This window comes from Xenopus laevis, chromosome 5S (genome assembly GCF_017654675.1).
Source record: "Xenopus laevis strain J_2021 chromosome 5S, Xenopus_laevis_v10.1, whole genome shotgun sequence".
In the NCBI taxonomy this organism is placed as follows: domain Eukaryota; kingdom Metazoa; phylum Chordata; class Amphibia; order Anura; family Pipidae; genus Xenopus; species Xenopus laevis.
In genome coordinates, this window is record NC_054380.1 from 107767932 (window position 1) to 107792201 (window position 24270).

Consider the following 24270-nt stretch of genomic DNA (forward strand, 5'->3'; position numbering starts at 1 on the left):
ATGTTTTCATCCAAAATGACCATCTGCCTTATGCACATTGTCTAAATATTTAGCGATTACAGTTTGACATTATTTACAAGTGTTTTATTGTAAATATACAGTATTTAGCATTGATGCTGTTTTATATCAATTAAAGTAAGCAATAAACAATGATGCTACAAACTGGTATGTGAAAGTCTAGCACAGTAAGACTATACCATTAAAAAAAAACACTGTAACCTTATATTTAGTCTGACATTTTTTGACATTTCAGTTTACTCCTGTTATTACTGACATTTTCAGCCAAAGGGGATTTTGAAGACAGGGAGTAAATAAACAAAAACTTAAAGAACAATCCTTTATAAATGTTTCATTTTGTTAATTTCATATACATTTTAATTGGTTTATCATCTTTTACTGACTGGAACAGTCAAACTTTTTTTCCCCACAAATTTTATCTTCCAATACAGTTTCTCTGCAAATGATTGCAAATCTGTGCTAGAATGTCATTGTGTGTTTTAACTCATTGGAAAAAAATAGCTTTTTGCGCATGAAAAACCACTGGCAGAGTTTTGCCATTCATTTTGATGTTTTATCATGTTTAATCTTTCTGTTTTCACTTAAAAATATGATTCTGTGAGAGATAAGTTACATCAATGTTGAAACTTTGGTGGTTTGGAGTATAAAGATATTTTGACTTATTTCAAATTACTGTAGTCAAGATGTGCTGTTTGCACAAATATATGGTTTTCTGGGATCAACTTACGGTTATGGTTAGTGATGGGCGAATTTATTCGCCAGGTGCAAATTTGCACTGAATTTCTGCATTTTGCCACAGGCGAATGAATTCACGAAAATTCGCTGGTGAATATTCTCCGGCATCAAAGGTTTTTTTTTGATGCCGGCGACAATTTAGAAGCTGGCAAAATTTGACTTTAATGCAATTGGTCTGAATTGTCAGCATAGATTTTAACAAATTTGTTGCAGATTTGCGGAAAATTCACACATTTTTCGCCAAAGCGAAACGGGACGAATTTACCCATCACTAGTTATGGTCTCTGAAGACACATAAAATGAAGGGAGTGAGCTTGTTTTGCAGTAGCCAACTAACTTGTATGCACATTTGCATTCTGATGGCAATATGCTAAATATACTGTTCAGAAGACACTATTATTTGCAAATAGCAAAACTTTAAGAATAACAATTCTAATAATCTTTTAGGCTTTTATTGCATTATGAATCTTAATTGTGCATTGCAAACCTTTAACACCTGCTCCTCTGAAGTTTCATTATATATTTTGTCGCAATGTTGCGACTGCAAAATTTTATTACGTACACTGAAAACTATAAAATTCGCAATTGCTATCTTACGAGGGGCAAAGTTTTTCACTTTGTGAACATTTATTCGCAAATGATTTTTTGCGCTAGCGACAAACATTACATTCCCCCCCCCCATAGCATTTATATTTATGATGTTTTGTTTTCAGACATAAGGATCAATAGAAGAAATGCCCCCCCTCATATTAAGCAAATGTTCTTCGTTTATTGGTGTTGGCAGTTAAGGGCTGGGACACACTGGGCGATTTGGGGAGATTTAGTCGCCTGGCGACTAATCGCCGCGACTTTCCACGACCAATCTTCCCCGAATGCCTCCCCTCGCTCTGCGCCTGGCTAAAATGAAAAATCGCCTGCGCTAATCACACGCGATTCGTTTTCCGAAGTAGCCGAAGTTTCCTCGTGAGGAAAGGCATTCGGGGGAAGATTGGTCGTGGAAAGTCACGGCGATTAGTCGCCAGGCGACTAAATCTCCCCAAATCGCCCAGTGTGTCCCAGCCCTAAAGGGGTAATGTATGGGGAGATTTGGGATAATTAACTCTCTATATAAATAGGGATTATGTTCCCTTCGTTTAAACGAAAATGTTAGTCTGCATAGGAAGCCTTATTCTTTGTCATATTCATGTTCAACTTGCTTTGCTGTATAAAGGTTCACTTTCTGAACAAAACATCTCTCAAATGTTATATTCTCAATCAGGAAATGTTATGCAAAAAAGATCTTAACTAAATTCACAGTGTGGGTCCAATAAGCATGAGGTGAGCAAAACAATAATACGAAGTTATGTTTCAGTGCTATAGATTTCCTGTAGTCTCTTTAATGCATCTGCAATTTGCTATATTTTAAGCAGGTGGATGGTGCAAGAATTGTAAAGGTAGAAATAGTTTTAAGTAAATTGGATTTTCAGTAAGAGGTTTCATTATACTGTATAATGGCTTAAGGATTTCAGGGAACTGCTGGTGGAGTAAGAAAAAAAATCTTGTCAGTAAAAACAATTGCAAATTAATGAGACGTACAATAATGCAGGCACGTGTAGAGCCAAAAGAAATCTCATTAAAACCCCTATTCCTCTTACTAAGTAATGACACATCTGTAAATGTGGGTAAAATCTGTGCAGTACACTGAGCAGCTTGGCCCCAGTCACTGACAGGACCCAGTGGTAAAATTACAAATGACATATTATATTGTGTAAATGTTGTTAGTTGTCTCTTAGTAATTGCTGCTGAAATGGAACAAACTGGCACAGAGATAGCATTCAGTACAAAAACCTAAACTATAGTACTTGAAATGAAATGACAACCGTTTCAATAATTATAATTTTCTATAAACAAGTCGGAGCCTGGGGCCAGCACTAGGGTTGCCACCTGGCTGGTATTTTACCGGACTGGCCGGTAAAAATGATGCTTGATGCCAATGTTATTAATAAGAAAAAACGGCAATAATATAGGAGGGCCGGTATTTTTTTCCAGAAAAAGTGGCATCCCTAGCCAGCACGGGTATGCAGGGGGTGAAACTGTAATAATGTAAGCACTTAGATGCATTGTGCCCACATAAATAAAGGTTGCCCTATCTGGCCAATTGTCATCACAAAAGTGCAAGTTCCTCCCCCCTAAATGTAACTGCTTCTCCACCTGGCATGTTCCTTCCAGCATCTCAGGCTCCCAGCTTAGTTCCCATTGGTCATAGAGGACCAACCCTGCACCGGTCATCTTTTATTATACCCTTTGGACCATTCCCATTTTTCTAGAATTTTTCCAGAGTGTCCTTTTCTCTAGCTTTCATTAGTAATAACTTGTAGTAATAGGAATAACTACAAAGCAATAATTTAGTCTATGTTGGCCCTGTTGCTCTTGACTTGTCTCCCAGTAAGAGTTGACAAGAAACATGGATTACATGTCTTGCAAAACACACACACATACCAGCATATAGACCAGCATACAGATGAGGCCTCACACACACACATACAATCCCAGACACACAAATGTCCATAGTACCACCCTCATGCACACTTAAAAGTTCTAATATACAGATTATTCTTGCCCTTTCTTTATAGAGCACTGGCACATGCACACAGACCAAAATAATGTCACTCTCTTCAACACAACTCTAAGGGGTGTATTTACTGAACTCCGAAAAATTTGTGATTTTTTTTTTATAAAATCAGACTTTTAAAAAATCACAACTTTTTCGGAATATATTAAACCCCAAATCTGAAAATCCGGCATCTCAGACCTGTCAAGGTTGCATATAAGTCAATGGGAGAAGTCCCAATGATTTTTTGATGTGAGCTGAGTTTTGGGCAATACCCCGAAGTTTTCGACAAAATTCTGAGTTTTCGGATGAAAAATCCGAAAAAATTGTGAAAATTGGATTTCTCTTGGTTTTTACAGGTTTTTTTCCGCAAACACAAATTTCGGGAAAGTGTATTAATAAATAAGCCCAAAAAACCTGTGCAGATTTGGTTGGAATTTTTTTCAGAAAATATTGAGATAAGTTCGGACTTTGATAAATAACACCCTAACAGTACAATACACATCAGCATCCCATCTTAGCCTCACAAATGAATCTGAAAACACAAGAAACATGTCCATACAAATACCATACATACCATTCTGTCACATATGCATCTCTGAATAAATCTGTCCTGTTATATCCCACAAGGCTGAGATGTATTCACTACAGGTCTGAAACAAGTCTGGCTGTACTGTATGCTAAACATTAACCAGCTGTGGCAACAATGACAGGAAATGTTTTCAGCAAAGCAAAACCTCTATACAGAAGTACTCAAACATTCCTTTATTCCTTCCATCTACTGTTATTCATATTCTATGAACCTGAGCAGTAATTACTTTGATAATAATCACTGCATAATTTATACAAATCATGTGTCCAAACTACAAACCAAATAATGATCTTTTCAATAGTATATGCAAATGTCTACATCAACATTGCTTTAAAGAGGGACTGCGGGTAGAGAAACATTAATTTCTAAATGAATGAGGCTCAGAAAACAAGAAGAAGCTTGAGAGAAAACAATGCCTTGCTGGAGATTATACAGTTTATTTGCTTGTAGATTTGCAGACTTGTTTATTAACTTGGGAAACCCAATTAAAATTCATCTTGTCAAAAGAAGGATTTTGTTGGATTTAGCTTTCAGTGCTTAATAATTTTGTATATAATTAGGGATAGTGATCCTTTAAAACTCAAGATGCAGTATGATCTGTAGTAATATATTTGCTTACTGTGCACTCTCCTCTCCACTAACCACATAGTCAATAGAAAAGCATAGTCAAAAATATAAAATATGACAGGTCCCTTTTTTATTTAAAGTAATTAGTGTATTAATGATTTTATATATTAATTATACTACTCAATAAACTATTACCCTGCACTGGTAAAATTTATCTGTTAGTTTATAGTGTAAAGTTTATATAAACAAGCTGCTGTGTAGTCATGGGGGCAGCCATTCAAGTTGGAAAAAAGGTTCAGCTTATAGAACAGATAACAGATAGATGGGGGCAAATTCACTAAGGCGCAAAGCGCCGAACGCTAGCGTTTTTTCGCTAGCGTTCAGCATTTTCGCTACTGCGCAAATTCACTAACGAACGCTGGCGTAGTTTCGCTAGTGTTACTTCGCAACCTTACGCCAGGCGAATTTTCGCTAGCGACGAAACTACGCAAATTCACTAACTTGCGCAGTGTAGCGAACGCTACCTTTTACGCTAGACTTCCTTCGCCACCTCAGACCTGGCGAAGCGCAATAGAGTAGATAGGGATTGTTTCAAAAAAAGTCAAAATTTTTTCTAAGTCCCAAAAAACGCTGGCGTGTTTTCTACATGACGGGTGATAGGCTGAAAAAGATCGAAAGTTTTTTGGGGCTCACCTTCCTCCCCCCTACATTTCCTGACTCATGGCAACTTACCTAGACAGTGGGCACATGTGTAGGGCAAAATAAAATTTTTATTGGCAGATTTGAAGGTTTTCTAGGCATTTGTAGTGCTGATACGTATTCCTCCATTGAAATTTGAATTTCGCGCCGTATGCAAATTAGCCTTCGCTAGCGCAACTTCGCTTTATATAGCGAAAGAACGCTAGCGCAACTTCGCAAACTTACGCTACCCCTGTGCGCAACTTCGCATTTTAGTGAATTTGCGGAGCGCTGGCGAAAATTCGCCTGGCGAAGTGCGGCAAAGTGCGGCGAAGAGCGGCGAAGTTGCGCCTGGCGCAACTTCGATTCTTAGTGAATTTGCCCCATGGTGTTTTATCTGTTATCTGCTATGCAACCTGTGCATTTACTCCTTTTTCCAGCTTAATGGCTGCCCTCATGGCTACACAGTAGATTTGTTTATATAAATTATAGTAGTGATTCTGAAGCAAACACCAGCACTGCATTATATTTAAATTACTTTGATAAACTTTTAGTTTTTGGCATTACTGTTCCTTTAATGGTGATTTCTAGCCAATAAGCATGAAGAAGGATATGCAGAAAAATAACCATGGATACAGCAGATCCAGGGGCTGTTGGGGAGCCTGGGGTATACAGGGTTCAGTGGTAGTTCTGACTGATACAGTTTCAATATGCTTACAAAAAATATCTTTTGTGCAAATGTATGTATGTTACAATAATGTGGGTATGGTAAAGCGGTTGTTCACCAATTAATAGGCTTTTAGTATGATATCGACAGTTATATTCTTTTTTTTTTCTCTTTTCAACATTTTTATTGAGTTTTCCAAAAAACAAGCAAGATTTACTTATCACAGCGCCAATTGAGTGTGATTAAGCTATTTAACTGCATGCATACATCATGCTGTTTACAACACAAAGGCATAATAAAATTTTGAAAACATAAAAATAATAAATGACTTATATTTAGTGATGGGCGAATTTGCGCAGTTTCGCTTCGCCGAAAAATTCGTGAATTTCGCGCGAAATTCGCGAAACGGCGAAAAATTTGCGAAACGGCGCCGGCGTCTCGTTTTTGACGCCGGCGCCCGTTTTTTCGGCGAATTTTCGCGGGCGTTTCGCGAATTTATTCGCTGGACGCGAATCGCGCAAATTCGCCGCGAATTCGCGCCTGGCGAATAAATTCGCCCATCACTACTTATAATAGTGTAATGAGTCCCTTGACCCATACAATAAAGTTTAGTAACTAGATCTACTGTATAAGCTAACAAAAGCAACATACAACTAAAACAAATCTAAACCTTGCATGGTGGAGTTATAATAACACTAAATATTATGTAGATACCGAGTTAGTTATGTTGCCCAGACATTAGGATAGTTAGATCTGTAACAGCTCCTGAATTTTAGTTTTGTGTTTAGAGTCTATTTGATCAAAGTAAAGTGACCAATTTTCAGAAAATGTAGTTTTAATATGTGGTTCCTCAAATTTAATTTTTATGGCCTCTTGCCAGCATAACTGGTTTAGATATGCTAAGATTTCTTTTAGGGAAGGGGTAGACTTTGAAATCCAGAGCAGAAATAGGGCCCTCTTAGTAGCCGCCATAAAGCGTAAAATTAAGTTTGAAATCAAAACAGGGTCGGATTTACAATGTCTACTCAATGTAAAAGAAGGGGGGCCAATATTTAAAAGGGCATAAACTGGAGATACAGTTAAATTTATTTTCAACTTTGAGCTGATAAAATTTTTTACTTTTTGCCAAACTAAAGTAATGTGGGGGCAGCTCCAAAGATAATGAAAAAGATTTACATTTTCCTGATTACATTTGGGACAAAACGATACTTGACCTAAACCCTTAAAAGAACGAAAAAGTTTTCCATAACCAAGATGGATTAATTTAAAATGTTGCGTTCTCCAGTCCTCAGAGAAAAAACATTTGTTAAACTTAACCAGTGAACAGTTATATTCTTAGAAATGTATTTAGCTTTTCATACAGCAGCTCTCCAGTTTGGAATTTCAGGAGCAATTTAATTTCTAGAGTCCAATTAACTCTAATTAACTCTAGCAAGCGGGCCATAAAAGCCATAAAATTAAAATAGTTTTTCTGTATTTAAAACACTATGAGGCAGATTTATAAAGGGTCGAATTTCGAAGTGTAAAAAACTTCGAAATTGGACCATCGAATGGCATTACTTCGATTTTCGAAGTCAAAGTTTTTTTTTATCGAATTTGGCCATATTCGGTCAAAGTAAAATCCAGGCCCGGACTGGTAATCTGTCCGTTTGGGCAAATGCCCTAGGGGCCGCTCTGCCCTGTGTTTAAGTGGGCCACCCGCTGTCTAATTAGATGCGGTGCGGCACTTCACTTGTTGGCTATTAATCACAGCCACCAGAGTTGCGTACCTGCCCTGAACTAGAACGCGCAGTCCACCGACCCGCAGTCTGCATCTTCTAATCCTCCTGTCATCTCTCTGCTCTTTCTCCGGTTCCTCCCCCACACTCTGGCATGCACGCTGACTCTAGCAGCCTCCTCCCACCTCCACTGCTATCATAAACAGTCCAAAGGGAGCCGACGCATCGCGTTGCCACATAACACTCGCCGAGCTGGCCTGGTCCTGCGCTGCACATACACGTCATGAGCCAAGAGCCATCAGGGAATCACCGACCACACCGCACTGAGTCTGTCGCACACAGTGAGTGACCGGCTTCCACATTACGCTACCCCTGTGCGCAACTTCGAATTTTAGTGAATTTGCGGAGCGCTGGCGAAAATTCGCCTGGCGAAGTGCGGTGAAGAGCGGCGAAGTTGCGCCTGGCGCAACTTCGATTCTTAGTGAATTTGCCCCTAAGTATGAAGGCAATGTCCCCTGTTAGAAAATGTTTATTGCCACAGCTGACTGGCACTTCTTACAGTGCCCACTCATTTTGGGGCCCACTGTCAGTGACTGCACAAATATTTAAAAAGATGTTTTTTTGGTTTGCCACCCTATGGTGCCTCTGGCCTGGCCCATCGTCACAATTAAATTCAGGGGGTATGTATATATGAAATAATCTTTGTGCCATCCTGCTATTTCTGTTATGAGCTTTGCCCAGGGCCCACCAAGGGCTTAAAACAGCCCTGCTGCTATGTGTATTGTAACATTAGAGCAGAGGGGGGCAGGACTGCAGCAACTTTCAATTTGTGGGTGAGGACACCTGCGTGACGTCACCACACGCAGGTTTATTTACAAACAAAGTGCAGAGCTGGAAGCTGGAGAGAGGTATTTTTTTAGGGCAAAGCAGAGCTGGTGCTGAAAGTGGACCTGTGGATTGGAGAGTGGGTCAGCAGTGCCTCAACAGTCTGAAGATGGAAACAGCAGTATGTAAGTACTGCTGTTTTTATTATTTTGAGTGCCCTTTTGAAGGCTGAGAATTTGTGCTTAACTACATTAATTAAAAAATACACTACAGTGTACCATATAAAGGCACAAGGCTGCAGGCTCAGTTATACAGGGAACTCTGAGTATCACTCATGTATTATAAGGGACAATGTACCCCCTACTGTAAATGATAAGGATATTAGAAGTCACTGAGGGGTTGTTCTGTGACCATATAAAGGCACAAGGCTGCAGGCTGAGTTATACAGGGAACTCTGAGTATCACTCATGTATTATTAGGGATAATGTACCCCCTACTGTAAATGATAAGGATATTAGAAGTCACTGAGGGGTTGTTCTGTGATCATATAAAGGTACAAGGCTGCAGGCTGAGTAATAAAGGGAACTCTGAGTATCACTCATGTATTATAACGGATAATGTACCCCCTACTGTAAATGATAAGGATATTAGAAGTCACTAACCATATAAAGGCAGTTTTAAACCAATGTATGGGTCTCTCTCTCACTCTCTCACTCTCTCACTCTCTCACTCTTTCTCTCTCTATATATATATATATATATATATAAAATATGCTTGTGTGTAAGTAAAAAGACCAGCACGCATTTCGTGTGGGCTGCTTTGATTTTTTTGCCAGGGCTGCTTTTTACTCCCAGTCCGGCCCCGGTAAAATCGTTCAATCGTACGATGAAATCCTTCAAATGATTTAATCGATCGATCAAACGATTTTACTTCGACTTGTAAAAACTTAGCCAAATGTTGGCTATAGGTTCTAGGAGGTCCCCATAGGCTAACATAGCAATTCGGCAGGATTACTGTGGCGAAGTCTAACTTTTTTAAAGAGACAGTACTTTGATTTTCGAAGTCTTTACTTCGAATCGAAGTCTAATTTAAAAAATTCACTTCGACCCTTAGTAAATGTGCCCCTATGACAAATGTTCCCTATTTTTAAGTAATGTTTAATAGGTTTCATTTAGTTTGTTGAATCAATTATTATTAGAACCAACCTGCTGTCTTTTTGGAGCGATCATGTTTTCATTAGCACCACTGTAACATTTCCTAACTCTGACTTTTTTAATTTGAATGCAAGTAAGAAAGTCGCTATTTTTTTCCGGCAAACAAATAGCTTTCAAGCAGAGCAAATAACAGGCACAAAAGTTAAAGTAAGTGTAGCATTCCATAATTGTGCACTTTAAAGAGCTTTGAGTGTCAAAAAGAGAAGAATCAGTCAAGCACTATAAATGCATTAAACTCTAATTATCACTATTCGTATTTTGATGGAGCTGGGTCAGCCTAAATTACACTATTAGAAATCCCTAATGTATATATTTGTTAAAGCCGGCTATGGTAACTATCTCAGTCTAGCTGTGTGATGTGCTTCTGAGCTGAACCCACTGCATGGTATTTCTGCAAGGAAGGGTATATGGTGGGAGGGGGGTGTTAATCAAGTTACCTCATTCCAACCAACATTGCTGCCATGCCCACTGGCGACCATTCTATCCATACATTCCTAGTTAAATTATATGCAAACTACAGTCTTTATAAAACAAATACAATGTAAAATGAATAACCATGCACCAGCAAATTCTATCCACTGATTAATTAATTAAATGCACACACTAACACAGGTCTTTATTCTGCTGCATACATGTTCCAGATTACTTGAAGTGGGACTTCTTCTATAAAATAACCAAAGGCAAAGTCAGGTTAAAGTCTGTTTGAGTTCTTGAAGCTAAACAGCAGACAAATACAATTCAAAAGCTCATAATATGGAAATGTTTTGACATTAATAAATAATGCTCTAAACTAAATTCAGATGGCACTGACAAAGAGATTTTTCCTTTGACTGCAGAAATGGGTTTATTACAAAAAACTTTGCTTCTTATTCTGTTCCCATAGTTGCCATTGATTCCTATCTGAAAAAAGCACTGGACTGGACTGATATGCAGTCTCTATGTCTGTAGATTTGTGAGTGCAGTCTTCATTTCTAGTGATGGGCAAATTTGCGAAACGGCGCCGGTGTCTCATTTTTGACGCCTTCGTCCATTTTCGACTATGGCGTCCGTTTTTTTTTACGCCAGTGAATTTTCACGCCCATTTATTTGCCGGTGGCGAATCACGCAAATTCACGCCTGCCTAATAATTCACCCATCACTATTCATTTCAGTTGCATCAGTAATTTAGTAAAAATAGCAAAACCTGCTGGGACCGAAACGTTGGATACTAAATAATAATAGTGCAAAAATAAAAGCATTCATACACTTTTGAAATATAAGGAGTGTGCTGATCCCTTATTCTTGTATGATTCACTATTGATCGAGCACTTCCAACCAGGGCCGGAAATAGGGGTAGGCAGAAGAGGCACGTGCCTTGGGCGCAAAGCTTGGGGGGCGCCAGGCACATACCTCAGATGCAGCCTAGTCCGGCAAGTGTTTTTTTCCCGTCAATGCGAGGCATCGGTTGTGCACAGCAGTGCACGCTCGCAGTTGCACATGCGTACCCGCAGTAGTGTGCGTACTCCTGCGGTTGCACAAGACCGCAGATGCGCACGTCTATGTGCGCGTCCTAGGTTGCACACACCTGCAGCAGGGGGCGAAGTGGCTGGCTGGGTTGCCTGGGGCGCCCGGCCAGCCTGGTCCGGCACTGCCTCCAACTATTGAATGTCAGAGTTGTGGGCGCTCCAAGCAAGTATTGCCATTGAAATGTCAAAAATAAGGAGCTGTAAACCATATGTTAACTACAGGGTCCAGTAAACTAGAATAATCACATGGATGCTGCTCATTAAGGTAGAGTAAATGGAACCAGTAGAGGAGGATTAGGAATGGCAGAAGACTTAACAACCTGAAAAACATCAAAGAATATCTGCTTTTATTCACAGTAGTCACACCGTGTAAATATCAACCAGTGTGGAGACAAGGAACTGTATGCAGTCAGTTTGGCACTACCACCAGATTCATAGCACTTTTGTGGAAAACCCACAAAACTGACCCCCAATTTACAATAAAAGGCACATAGTTTGCCCAGGTAACCAAAAGCAACCAAATGTTTGCTTTTAAATGCCACCTGCTGGTTGCCATTTTTGATTATAACTGTAACAAATTTTGCACCTTTTATTACATTAATACCCAGAAGACTACCAGAAGAAGGAAGTAGCAATAAATAAACATGGTGCAGACAGCCAAAGAACTGAGAGCAGAGGCAACATACACAACAGTTTCTGTCCAAGTCAAAAGTCAGGGCAGACAGCATTCATAAGTCAGGTTTCAGCCAGAAGGTTAGGGGAAGGGGAAACCCATACTCGGGTAAAGAAACAAAATAAAGGAATGCTGCTTTAATTGTAAAGAGAAGAAAATATCAGAAATGAGGGTCCTTTATGTTGTTATGATCATAGGAAGATGGAGACTCGCCGAAGTAGTAATAAAAAGCTTTTGAAAACTCAGTTTCATGTGCTTTACAAAAGAAACACAATAAGATGTCTTTAAATATGTTTTTTTTTTTTCAATTTATTTTTGGTTGATTTCGTAATGCTGTAAATTTTTAATATGTGATTGCAAAATCCTGCTTTCATACGTTAATTGCTATGAAGCATCACAATTGGATCAAGAGTCATCTTGTATGTTTTCTGCTGAAGAGGATCATCCTCTATTGTACAGTATAGATTTCAGTAGGCAGTAGATTGTGCCAGCATTGTATTAAAATTCTGATTTTGTAAACTGCTGGTAAATCTACTGATGTACCGTAAGCTATTATCCAATATATCTCCCATTGGAATTACAAAACTGATGTCATTTTTTTTTATCAATTCCCTCTAAGCGCAGTTACAGAATGTTGTTACGAAGATTGAATGCACTATGACTTTCAGTGCAGATTGGCTGTCTTTTAATTAATTTCTTGCCCGGTTGGCTACCCTGCAGGAGATATTGTTTAGCTGGAATTTTGTTTTCTATGCGAATGCCTCTAGACTGGTCATGGTCTAATAAGGTCACAGACGTAAGTGGATGTCAGCAATCCGTTTTTAGTTTACAGCAAGCAGGGATTACAGATCATTGTAGGTTCTGAACTAACAAAATGAACATCACAGGTCAACTGATTATTTAACATTCTTAGTTTACAGATAAACCCTTTCAGAGTTAGGGAGGAAGGAAGAGAAGGGATAACCTAACCCAAAGAATGTGCTCAGAATGTACAGTTTGCTGCCTCTCATTTCATGTAAGGAAGATCTTTTCAGTAAGATGTATTTGACCTACAGGTGTAGGATCCATTTTCCATAAACCCATTATCCAAAAAGCTCTGAGTTACGGAAAGGCTATCGCCCATAGTCCAAATATTTCAAAATGATTTGAAATAATATACAATATTTCAAAATGATTGAAATAATAAACAACAGGGCTACCAAGGAGGTCGAGGTCATAATTAACTACACTAATGTTTTTACAAGCAATAAAGACAGAGGTATTTTAAACTTGTTATTAAGACTGGACAGCAGTAACAAATGAAAAAAGGAAGTAAAGCTATAATAATACATCTAAAATGATATTAACCTGATTTGAAGCCATGTCAGCATTGGGATTGTGCCCCCTCCAAAGATCTACAGAGTGAAAAACACAACTAGTAGTGTTATAGTATTAGTAAACATCATTTGTTTTGGTTGTGATTCTGTGTCCCTTATAGCCAGAGCAAAGGTTACCGCAACATGTTAACCTTGGGGAAGAAAAGTACATGGACATTAGAGTCACCAATGAACGGACTTCCATGCACCGTATTTAAATCTTTACCAGCAATAATAAGCACTTATTTTATTATTATTTATTATTTTATAATTTTATATTTTAACAAAATACTTTATGAAACCTATTAGGGGGAAAACTGACAAAATAAAACAATGATACAAGGTGCAATAATTTTTGTTGTCAGGTGACTCCTCTCAATAGTACTTGCATATTACTGTTTATTGTATATTCTGTATAGCTGCATTCATAGAATGTCCTTATACTTGAATATAAGTTGCATTACTTGTAGCATCTGTTCATGTCAGACCTGGCACTGTCTCTTCTCTTTGCTGTGCCCCAATGCTACTGCCTTATTGCTGCACCTCATTATTCTATGCTCATTTCATTTTTATAATATTTACCTGGGATTTAAAAAAAAAATGATTTTCTTACATACACAATTAACAGAACAGAGCAGAAACACGATGGTTACTTTGGGATAAGATAATCTTCAATCTAAAATGATTTATTCCCAGATGTTACTTACAGATCATTAAAAGGTCCCTCTGCCGTCATTTATTTTGCTTTTATGTTTACTAATTAAATATTAAAAGATGAATATATAGTTACTTTTCTTTCATTCCCCTCTGTTTTATTTTTCTAAAAAGCTATTACTGAATAAGCAGTTTTCTCTAGATAATGCAACTTTCCTTATCACTTCCCATAGCCCTCCTCTTATTTAATAAACCCTGACCAGAAGCTTTAAGATGCTACAAACAAAACAAGGGTCATATCATTAATCTCATTGGTATAAGAGATAAGAGTTGAAAATCTTTACCAACAGCAATGAGAGATTACAATGCAATGTATTTTACACACAATCAAAATTCAGCTAAAACATATTTTATACAGTGACCCATTATTTCACCATCTAATTTCTGTATTCTCATGTTTAAAAATATGCATGTATTAACAAATAGTAAGACATACATGAATTTGCTTTTTAAACTAAGGCCTGTGGGTTTTGGTATTGCTGTTTGTACATGGACAGAATACTGGCTAAGGGATCATGTACAGGGGTTGTTCTCTGTGGTACATTCTCTGCTTGGAGTAGGGTTCTCAGTGGGGTGCCGCATGGTTCTATTTTCAATCAAGTGTTCATTAAGAACTTCGTATGGGGTGATGACACAAAACTTTGCAGGCCAACTCAGTTAATTTAGGAGAATTTGCAGGAGAATATGAACAGTGACAGATTGTCAGGGCCCGAAGGCTCTGTTGTAGTGTGGACCAAGGAGGAGACAACAACACCAAGTTTGCGGTACAAAAGGATTTATCAACAGAATAGTCGTAAGCAGGCAAATGGTCAATACAGGCAGCAAGGATCAGAATCGTTAAACAGGCAAGAAGTCGGTACACGGATAATCAGAATAGCAAGAAATCACACCCAGGAACTATACAAGATAGACCTATAATTGGGCAAAGACAGAAAGGGCAATTGGGAATAAATAGTCCAAGGTTGGCGCCAAAACTTGACGCGGTGACGTCATGACGCCGACGCCGGCGTCCTCACGTTGGCATCCTGACGCCGATGCACATTCTGACGCCGGCGTCCATTCCGTCGCCGGCGACCAATCCTGAGGCGACACACTTTCTGACGCAGTCATATTACGACCAGGAAGAGCCGCATGGTGGGGCAGGAGGTCGCCATCTTGGATGTCCCGTGGGGTAAGTTCTACATTTTCCATTACAGTACCCCCCTCCTTAGGGGGGGCCTCAGGACCACCGAGGCTAGGGGAAGAAGGAAAAAGTCTGTGGAACTTACGAACCAGGACAGGTGCATGTACGTCAGAGCTTCTCACCCAAGAACACTCCTCTGGACCGAACCCCTTCCACTCGATAAGATATTGAAGAAAGCCCCTGGAAATACGAGAGTCCAAGATTCTTTTGACTTCAAATTCCTTATGAAAGTCAACCAAAACAGGAGCTGGAGAGGAAGAAGAGGGGCAAGACATAGCAGGTTTAAGCAGGGAAACATGAAAAACATTGGGTATCCGCAGCTCAGGAGGAAGTTGAAGACGAACAGCCACAGGGTTGATGATTTCGATGATAGGGAAGGGGCCGATGAATTTAGGACCAAGCTTGGGTGTAGGAATCTTGAGACGAATGTTGCGTGTGGAAAGAAAAACTTTATCACCAGGAATATATGGAGGGGAAGAAATCCTTCTTTTATCAGCAAACTTTTTCTGCACCAGGGAACTCTTCTCTAAGTTTGCCGCAGTAGCATGCCAAATAGCCAACATGTGAGCAGCTTGGTCATTGGCCGCAGGCACATTGGTAAGAAGAAAATCCTGGGAAAAAGCCAAAGGATTGAGACCATAAACACAGAAGAAAGGAGACTTCTGGGAAGAAGAGTGCAGAGCGTTGTTGTGGGCAAATTCAGCCCAGGGAAGAAGATCCGACCAATCATCCTGGCACAAGGACACATGACAACGAAGAAACTGTTCCAAGGCCTGATTGACCCGTTCTGCGGCTCCATTAGACTGTGGGTTGTAGGCAGAAGAAAATTGAAGAGAAATGTTAAGAGCTTTGCAAAGAGATCTCCAGAACTTGGAAATAAACTGGGAACCCCGATCAGACACAATCTCGGCAGGAAAACCATGGAGACGAAATATATGTTTGATGAAAAGTTCAGAGAGTTCGGGAGCAGAAGGCAGTTTCCGAAGAGGCGTGAAGTGAGCCATTTTGCTGAATCTGTCGATCACCACCCAGATGACAGTGTGACCAGACGAAACAGGGAGATCGACAATGAAATCCATCGCCAAGTGAGTCCAAGGTCGAGATGGAATGGGAAGTGGCAAGAGTAAACCCTTGGGGGGGGAATGTCCGGACTTAGAAACAGCACAAGTGGAACAGGACAAAACAAAGTCTTTGACATCTTTCCTTAGGGTCGGCCACCAGACCAAACGAGACAGGAGCTCGGTTGTCTTCTTAATCCCTGGATGACCGGCCTGTTTGGAACTGTGAGATTGGGATAAAATGGCATGACGAAATTCCGGAGGGACAAAGGCAACACCAAGAGGAGTCTCTACAGAAGCCGAAGACTGAGCAGAAAGTAACTGAGAGGCACATGAGGGAAACAAGGCAGCAATAATCTTGGTAGAGGGCACAATGGGTACAGGATCTTCGGGGCAGGAATCTTCAGGAGCAAAGCTTCTGGACAAAGCGTCAGCCTTCCTGTTTCTGGAGCCAGGACGAAAGGTGATAATAAAATTAAAACGAGAAAAGAAAAGTGCCCACCTGGCTTGCCGGGGATTGAGGCGCTTGAGGGATTGAATAAATTCAAGGTTCTTGTGGTCGGTAAAGATTGTCACCGGAATAGATGAACCTTCAAGCAAATGTCTCCATTCTTCCAAGGCCAACTTAACGGCAAGTAGCTCCCGATTGCCCACATCGTAGTTCTGCTCAGGGGAAGAAAATTTTTTGGAAAAAAAAGCACAAGGGTGGAGTTTACCGTCAGAAGAAGATCTTTGAGACAGAACTGCTCCAGCTCCTACATCAGAGGCATCGACTTCAATGAAGAAGGGTTGAAGGGGTTCAGGGTGTCTAAGAATTGGAGCAGAAGAAAAGGCTTCCTTGAGGGTCTTGAAGGCTTCGAGAGCTTGAGGAGGCCAGAGTTGAGGTTTACTCCCTTTACGGATCAGGGCAAGAATTGGATGGATCTTGGAAGAAAAGTTTTTGATAAATTGTCTATAATAGTTGGCGAAGCCAATAAATCTCTGAACTGCCTTGACGTTGGTAGGAAGGGGCCAATCCAAAATTGCAGAAACTTTGGCGGGATCCATCTTAAAACCTTGTGGAGAAATGATGTAGCCAAGAAAAGGAATGGAAGAAACTTCGAAGGTGCATTTTTCCAATTTGGCAAAGAGATTGTTTTTCCTCAACCTGGAAAGAACTTCACGCACTTGGCAACGATTTTCAAAAAGGTTTTTGGAAAAAATAAGAATGTCGTCTAAGTACACGACCACACACTGTCCCAAAAGATCACGAAAAATGTCATTGACTAGTTCTTGGAAGACCGCAGGAGCATTGCAAAGACCGAATGGCATGACGAGATACTCGTAATGGCCATCACGAGTATTGAAAGCGGTCTTCCATTCGTCTCCCTCACGAATCCGAATAAGATTGTAGGCCCCACGTAGATCCAGCTTAGTAAAGAAACTAGCCCCCTTGAGCTGATCAAAAAGTTCAGAGATGAGAGGAAGAGGATATCTGTTCTTTACGGTGATTTTATTTAACCCCCTGTAGTCAATGCAGGGCCGCAAACTACCGTCTTTCTTTTCAACAAAGAAGAACCCTGCTCCAGCAGGGGAGGTAGAAGGACGAATAAAACCTCTTTGAAGATTCTCCTGGATATAAGACTTCATAGCAGAAGTTTCGGAGGGAGAAAGCGGATAAGTGCGGCCTCGGGGAGGCATAGAGCCGGGTAAAAGTTCGATAGGACGATCATAGGGACGATGAGGTGGGAGAGTCTCAGCGGACTTCTTATCAAAGACATCGGAAAAGGCTTGGTACACAGGAGGGAGAGAAGAACTTGAAGACACTGAAGAAACTTTGACAACAGGAACAGCAGGTAAACAGTTGTGTACACAAAATGGACTCCAACGGGAAATTTGTGAGAAGGACCAGTCAATGACCGGATTATGAACACACAGCCAAGGCAATCCCAGGACAACGGGAGTTGAAGGGCAATCGATAAGAAGAAAAGACAGTCTTTCCAAATGCATAGTGCCCACCTTGAAGGAAAGTTCCTGAGTAGACTGCGAGATGATGGCAGAAGAAAGAGGATGATCATCAATCGCCAGGACTCGAAGAGGGGTTGCCAAGGGTTGGAGCGGAATGGCATGGTTATCAGCAAAGGCACGATCCATGAAGTTGCCTGCAGCACCAGAATCGAGGAAGGCCTGAGAAGAGATCTTCTTGGAGCCGAACTGGATTTGAACAGGAAGAAGAAAACGTTGAGCAGAGGAATGGGGAGGAGAACAAATTCCACCCAGGTAAGTCTCCCCAAGCTTACCTAGGTTTTGGAGTTTCCCGGCTTCACTGGGCATTCCTGGGTGAAGTGGGCTTTTCCCCCACAGTAGAGGCATAACCCAGCAGACCTTCTCCGGAGCTTCTCCTGTTCGGAAAGGCGTGCCCGACCGATCTGCATTGGTTCTTCAGGTGGTAAAGAAGAAGTAGCAGGTGCCGCAGGAGGAGGAGGAAAAAGGTTGGAAGCCGGACTGGGGAGTAAGGGTCTTTGGAAGCGTGGAGCCAGGGTGGGTTGGAACCTGGAAAACTTCCTAGCACGTTCCCTGTCAAGTTCGACTTGGAACTCCCTCTGTCGGGTGTCAACCTTCACAGCCAACGCAACAAGGTCCTCCCATCGAGAAGGAATCTCACGAGATACAAGATCATTCTTGATGCGCATCGCCAGACCGTTGTAGAAGGCAGCATGGTATCCATCATTATTCCACGAAGTTTCTGCCACGAGAGTTCGGAATTCGATGGTATATTCAGGAACAGAACGAGTCCCTTGCTGCAGCTGGAATAAACGAGCCGAGGCAGAAGTAGCCCGACCTGGAGCATCGAACACTGTGCGAAGGTCCCGGATGAAGGCTTTGGCATCGTCGATTACCGGATCCTCCTTCTCCCAAAGAGGAGAAGCCCACTCCAGAGCTTTCCCTTGCAGGCGGGTGATAATATAGCCCACTTTTGCTCGCTCCGAGACAAACTGACCTGGAAGCAGGGTGAATTGGATCTCACACTGGTTGATGAAACCACGGCATGATTCCGGATCACCGCTATACAGAGGAGGTGCAGGGATGCGAGGCTCGGAAACCTGGAGCGGAGTTGCAGGAACCGGCATAGAGACTGGAGCCACAGGAGATAAAGCAGATAATTTCTCCAGGATTGCTTCAAGTGCCTGGCCGAAGTGGGTTTGCTGGGCTTCATAGGTGTGCATGCGGGAAGCCAATCCACGAACGGCTCTGCCGACATCAGTAGGAACTTGAGGCTCCTCAGAGGGGTCCATGGCCCAATTATACTGTCAGGGCCCGAAGGCTCTGTTGTAGTGTGGGCCAAGGAGGAGACAACAACACCAAGTTCGCGGTACAAAAGGATTTATCAGGAGAATAGTCGTAAGCAGGCAAATGGTCAATACAGGCAGCAAGGATCAGAATCGTTAAACAGGCAAGAAGTCGGTACACGGATAATCAGAATAGCAAGAAATCACACCCAGGAACTATACAAGATAGACCTATAATTGGGCAAAGACAGAAAGGGCAATTGGGAATAAAGAGTCCAAGGTTGGCGCCAAAACTTGATGCGGTGACGTCATGACGCCGACGCCGGCGTCCTCACGTTGGCGTCCTGACGCCGACGCACATTCTGACGCCGGCATCCATTCCGTCGCCGGCGACCAATCCTGAGGCGACACGTTTCTGACGCAGTCATATTACGACCAGGAAGAGCCGCATGGTGGGGCAGGAGGTCGCCATCTTGGATGTCCCGTGGGGTAAGTTCTACATTTTCCATTACACAGATGCCGTGTGGATAAATGTTATTTCAACGTCAATATTTCAGACCACATACAGAAGCGGTCTAGTGACCCTTAGTGCTTTTGCACATCTGTCCCTATTGTGGGGTATTAAAAGGGGTACAGATTAATGGGAGGATAGGGTAATTATTGCCCTGTTAAGCACTTAATGTGAATATGCCGTGCAATTTTGGTCTCTAGTGCTTAAATGGGATATTAATTGAATAGAGAAGGGCAACTAAGATGGAAAGAGTGTGGAAGGTCACATTTATAAGGAAAGATTGGATTTTATCCATGTTTTCTTGTCCTTTTTAATCAACCATTTTCCTTCCTTTCTGCTGCATACTTATGTACCAGTCTCTCTTAAACCCTTTACTTTTGTGCCAACCTCCACTCCATATCTCTCTGCTCATACGTCCTTTTCTCCTCTATCCACCTATATGTTTTTTTCATCTTCACCCCAATTCTCCCATGTACCATTCTCATCCCCTCCCTGTCCCTTTCTCTTTGTCCACATCACATTCTGTATCTGGACTGGGCAGGCCACCAGTAAAAAAGACGATGGGTCCCTCTGGCCTAGAACTGCTGACCATCACCTGTGCAGCTCATTGACCCCCCCTTCTCTATCCACATATGCCAGTCTCCTCTCCTTTCCACAATATACAGACTCAAATATATCCTTGTTCTTTGTCTCTCCATGTGCCAACTTCTCCTTTTAACCTCTCTTTATTTATATGCTAATCTCACCTAATCCCCATCTCTACATTTGCCAATCCCTATGTACTTCCCTTCTCTCTTCTTGTTCCCAGTTCTCTTTTGTAGTCTTTTGCCCACTTATTAGGCACTTGGCATTCATTGCTTCCATCAAAATGGGCATCTTTTTCCCATTGCACGTTTGGCTGAAACCAGCAGAATCCATGCATTCAGAAAGGGAAGCAACTAATGCTGTCTGAATTCACAAGCAGGTTAGTATAAATAATGCTGGGGATTATTGTAAAGCAGATGATTTGTTCTTAGGTTTAACGGAGGATTGGGCACTTCTAATTATAAGAACTAATAAGAAGTACAGGCATTTTCATGCAACCCTATAATAGTCTTCCAAATGCAACCACTGCTTCTGCCTTTGCCTAGTTTCAATCCTCAGAGATATACTTTAAAGGAAAACTTTACCCCGAAAATTAATATTTAAGCAACATATAGTTTATATCAAATTAAGTGGCATATTAAAGAATCTTACCAAACTGGAATATATACTTAAGTATTTTAAATCTCTTGCCTTGAACCACCATTTTGTGATTGTCTGTGTGCTGCCTCAGAGATCACCTGACCAGAAATACTACAATTCTAACTGTAACATGAAGAAGTGTGGAAGCAAAAGACATAACTCTGTCTGTTAATTGGCTCATGTGACCAGGAACATGTATGGTTTGTTTGTGTGCACCGTGAATCCGACGATCCTAGGGAGCGTCCCTTGTTTTTTTTTCTATTTAGGATTACCCAATGGCACATACTGCTAAAAAAGTATATTATGAAAATGTTTTTTTATATGAAGCAGGGTTTTACATGTGAGCTGTTTTATGCAATATATTTTATATAGAAACCTACATTGTTTGAGGGGTATAGTTTTCCTGTAAGGGGTTGTTCACCTTAGATTAACTTGTATAGAGAGTGATAGTATGGTATAGAGAGTGATATTGCGAGACAATTTAGCTTTTTGTACAACAGACCGCCTTTTGGGGATTTCAGCTACTATCTCGTTGCTTGGGTACAATTTGTCCTAGCAACCAGGCAGTGGTTTGAAAGAGAGACTAGAATGAGAGAAGGAGGGCCTTAGTCTTGTAGATTAATAGTTATTTTGACTGCCAGGGTCAGTGACCCCTTTCTGAAAGCAGGGAAGAATCAGAAGAAGAAAGAAATGAATTCAAAAATTATAAAAAAAAATGAAGACCAAATGTTCTAAGAATTCGCCATTCTATAACCTACTAAAAGTTATAGGTCAACCATCCCTTTAAAATGCACACAGTTAACCAAAACATCTACAGAATGTATCAAATTGCTTATTTTATTTATCTGAAACCATGTGCACCGACAATGCAACAAACAAGGATGCTGAAAAGTTTTATTGCATATTACAGCCATCAGCTTGGGTTTAAACCTAATTCTGCAAACCTTACAGTTCAGTAAACTATTCAATACAGGCAAAAATGGTCTTTTGCAATGCTTTTTGCAATTTTGCAAATGCTTTTTCCAGTTGGATATAATATATGTATAAGGTACCCGTGTAATCAGGATATTGGTTTGTCAGTAAATGAGAAAATATGAAAGCTTCTGAGATAAACCTGTATGTCTTATAAAAGCCAAAGAGAAAAAAATAGAAGACCGAACTCTTGCAGAATTGATTCAGAAATGATAAAGTCATGTTTAAAGTGCATCTCTAATGGAGCATTCTGTAGCACATACCATTACTTACTTTATGTGGGGGGGGGGAGAGGTCTCCAGTAGCGTCTTTGTCAATTTGACATACAAAATGCAAAAAGGAGGACAAGAGCAAGGCCAGACTGTAAACAATGACAAAAAATGCTAGGAAAATAGCACATGACTGCAGGTCATTGATAAAGACAAATTTCAACCTTTTAGAAGTCTTGAAAATAGCTGCCAGAAAGCAATGCAGACAAATGAAGCCTGGCTTTTAAAAGACATATATCAGCTCAGTTTGTGCAAGGTTCAGAAAAGGTATTCAAATAGATGCCTGTGTGACATTAAATATGAACAAGAATAATGGCTGCAATAGCAGAAAACAGGCTAGGCATTTTATTACAGATCACACAACAGATTCTATCTACTATATGGGTACAATCATCTATGGAAAATGGCTATTTATGCTAATGCTATTGTACTCACCACACAAATGATTGCCATGTCACAAATGCTTTTATGTGCCATCACACATTCGTAGACCTAGGGGCATATTAATCAAGGGTCGAATTTCAAAGTAATGGGAGTTTTTTTGAACTGACTGAAATTTATTTTAAAAAAATGTACGTTTTTTTTCTGAATAGGCTGTATTCGAATCGTTCGAATCGAAGTAAGATCGTATTCGATCATTTTTCAAAGTCCACCAAATGACCCAAATATGTTCTATGAGGTCCCCCATAGGCTAAAACAGCAATTCGTCAGGTTTTAGATGGCGAATGGTCAAAGTCAAAGTTTTAAAGAGACAGTAAATGATAAATGTCGATATTCGAATAGTCTAATTTTTTTCAAATTTGAATAAAATTTTGGCCTATTTGATAGTTGAAGTACACAAAAATAGCTTGGAATTAGATTACTTCTAATTTTTATTTTGACCCATGATAAATCTGCCCCAAGTCCATAGATCACAGATTTGACCATCATTTATCACATTATCATCCCATAACATGTGTAGCGCTATAATAACTTATTTTTTTTTCACAAATGTTTTTATTAGTTTTCAATATGCACGAAGAAATTTTACAGTAAACAAAAGAGAAAGAAAAAGGAAATGAAGATAAGGTAAACAAACAATGTCAAGTACAGATTCAAATATAATAAAGCAGGGTTGACAAAGATAGGCTAGAATAGCGTCAAGTGATCCCAGAGAAAGAAATCAGGTAGGCATACCCCGAATGCGCTATAATAATTTGAGTGCACCTTACTCTACTATAAGCTCCACTTCCAATAAATGTGCTCCGGATGAGACCTTCAAATCTTAGGGAGTGAGCCCTTGCAGAAGTGTGGAGGCAGGGTGTAGTGCAACTGTAACTGTATTCAGGGTGCAAATAATTGGGTGCCAGTGGTTCTTATAACTTAACCATAGAACATATTTATTAGACACAATATACAATCCTCAGTGGATTGTACAATCAGCACATCCAGTATCAACATTGGATAGGCATTACTCACAGCACCTTTTGGTCAATATGATTCTCCTCGTGAACAAGAACAATGCATTCAGCTTTGAGGAGGTACACCCAGCTTTCAGCTTTTTCCCTAAGTGGAACCCTAGGTCTGTACACTTAGTCCCTACTTCTGGGCAATTAGTACCCGGGATCTTAATCCCACTCACAATCCTTGGAGGAGCCTCAAGCTGCTCAGCTAAATAATCTTACTGTCTGTCATTCCTAGAGTGACCTAAAAATGTGAGTATCCTATCCTTACTACACCTGACCTGTCTAGGTTCCACTCGAGCTCTGCCTGCCTTCTCAGGCTACAGCCAGCACAAGATGGACCCTGAAAGCCTGGCTTCAGAGGCTTTTATACTCTAGCACAGTGATCCCCAACCAGTAGCTCGTGAGCAACATGTTGCTCTCCAACCCCTTGGATGTTGCTCCCAGTGGCCTCAAAGCAGGTGCTTATTTTTGAATTCCAGGCTTGGAGG

The 24270-nt window shown here is 40.6% G+C and overlaps 1 pseudogene; it reads right to left on the reverse strand.

The window, feature by feature from the left end:
* LOC108717464 overlaps positions 1-24270 on the reverse strand; it is a 330982-nt pseudogene that overhangs the window by 116032 nt on the left and 190680 nt on the right.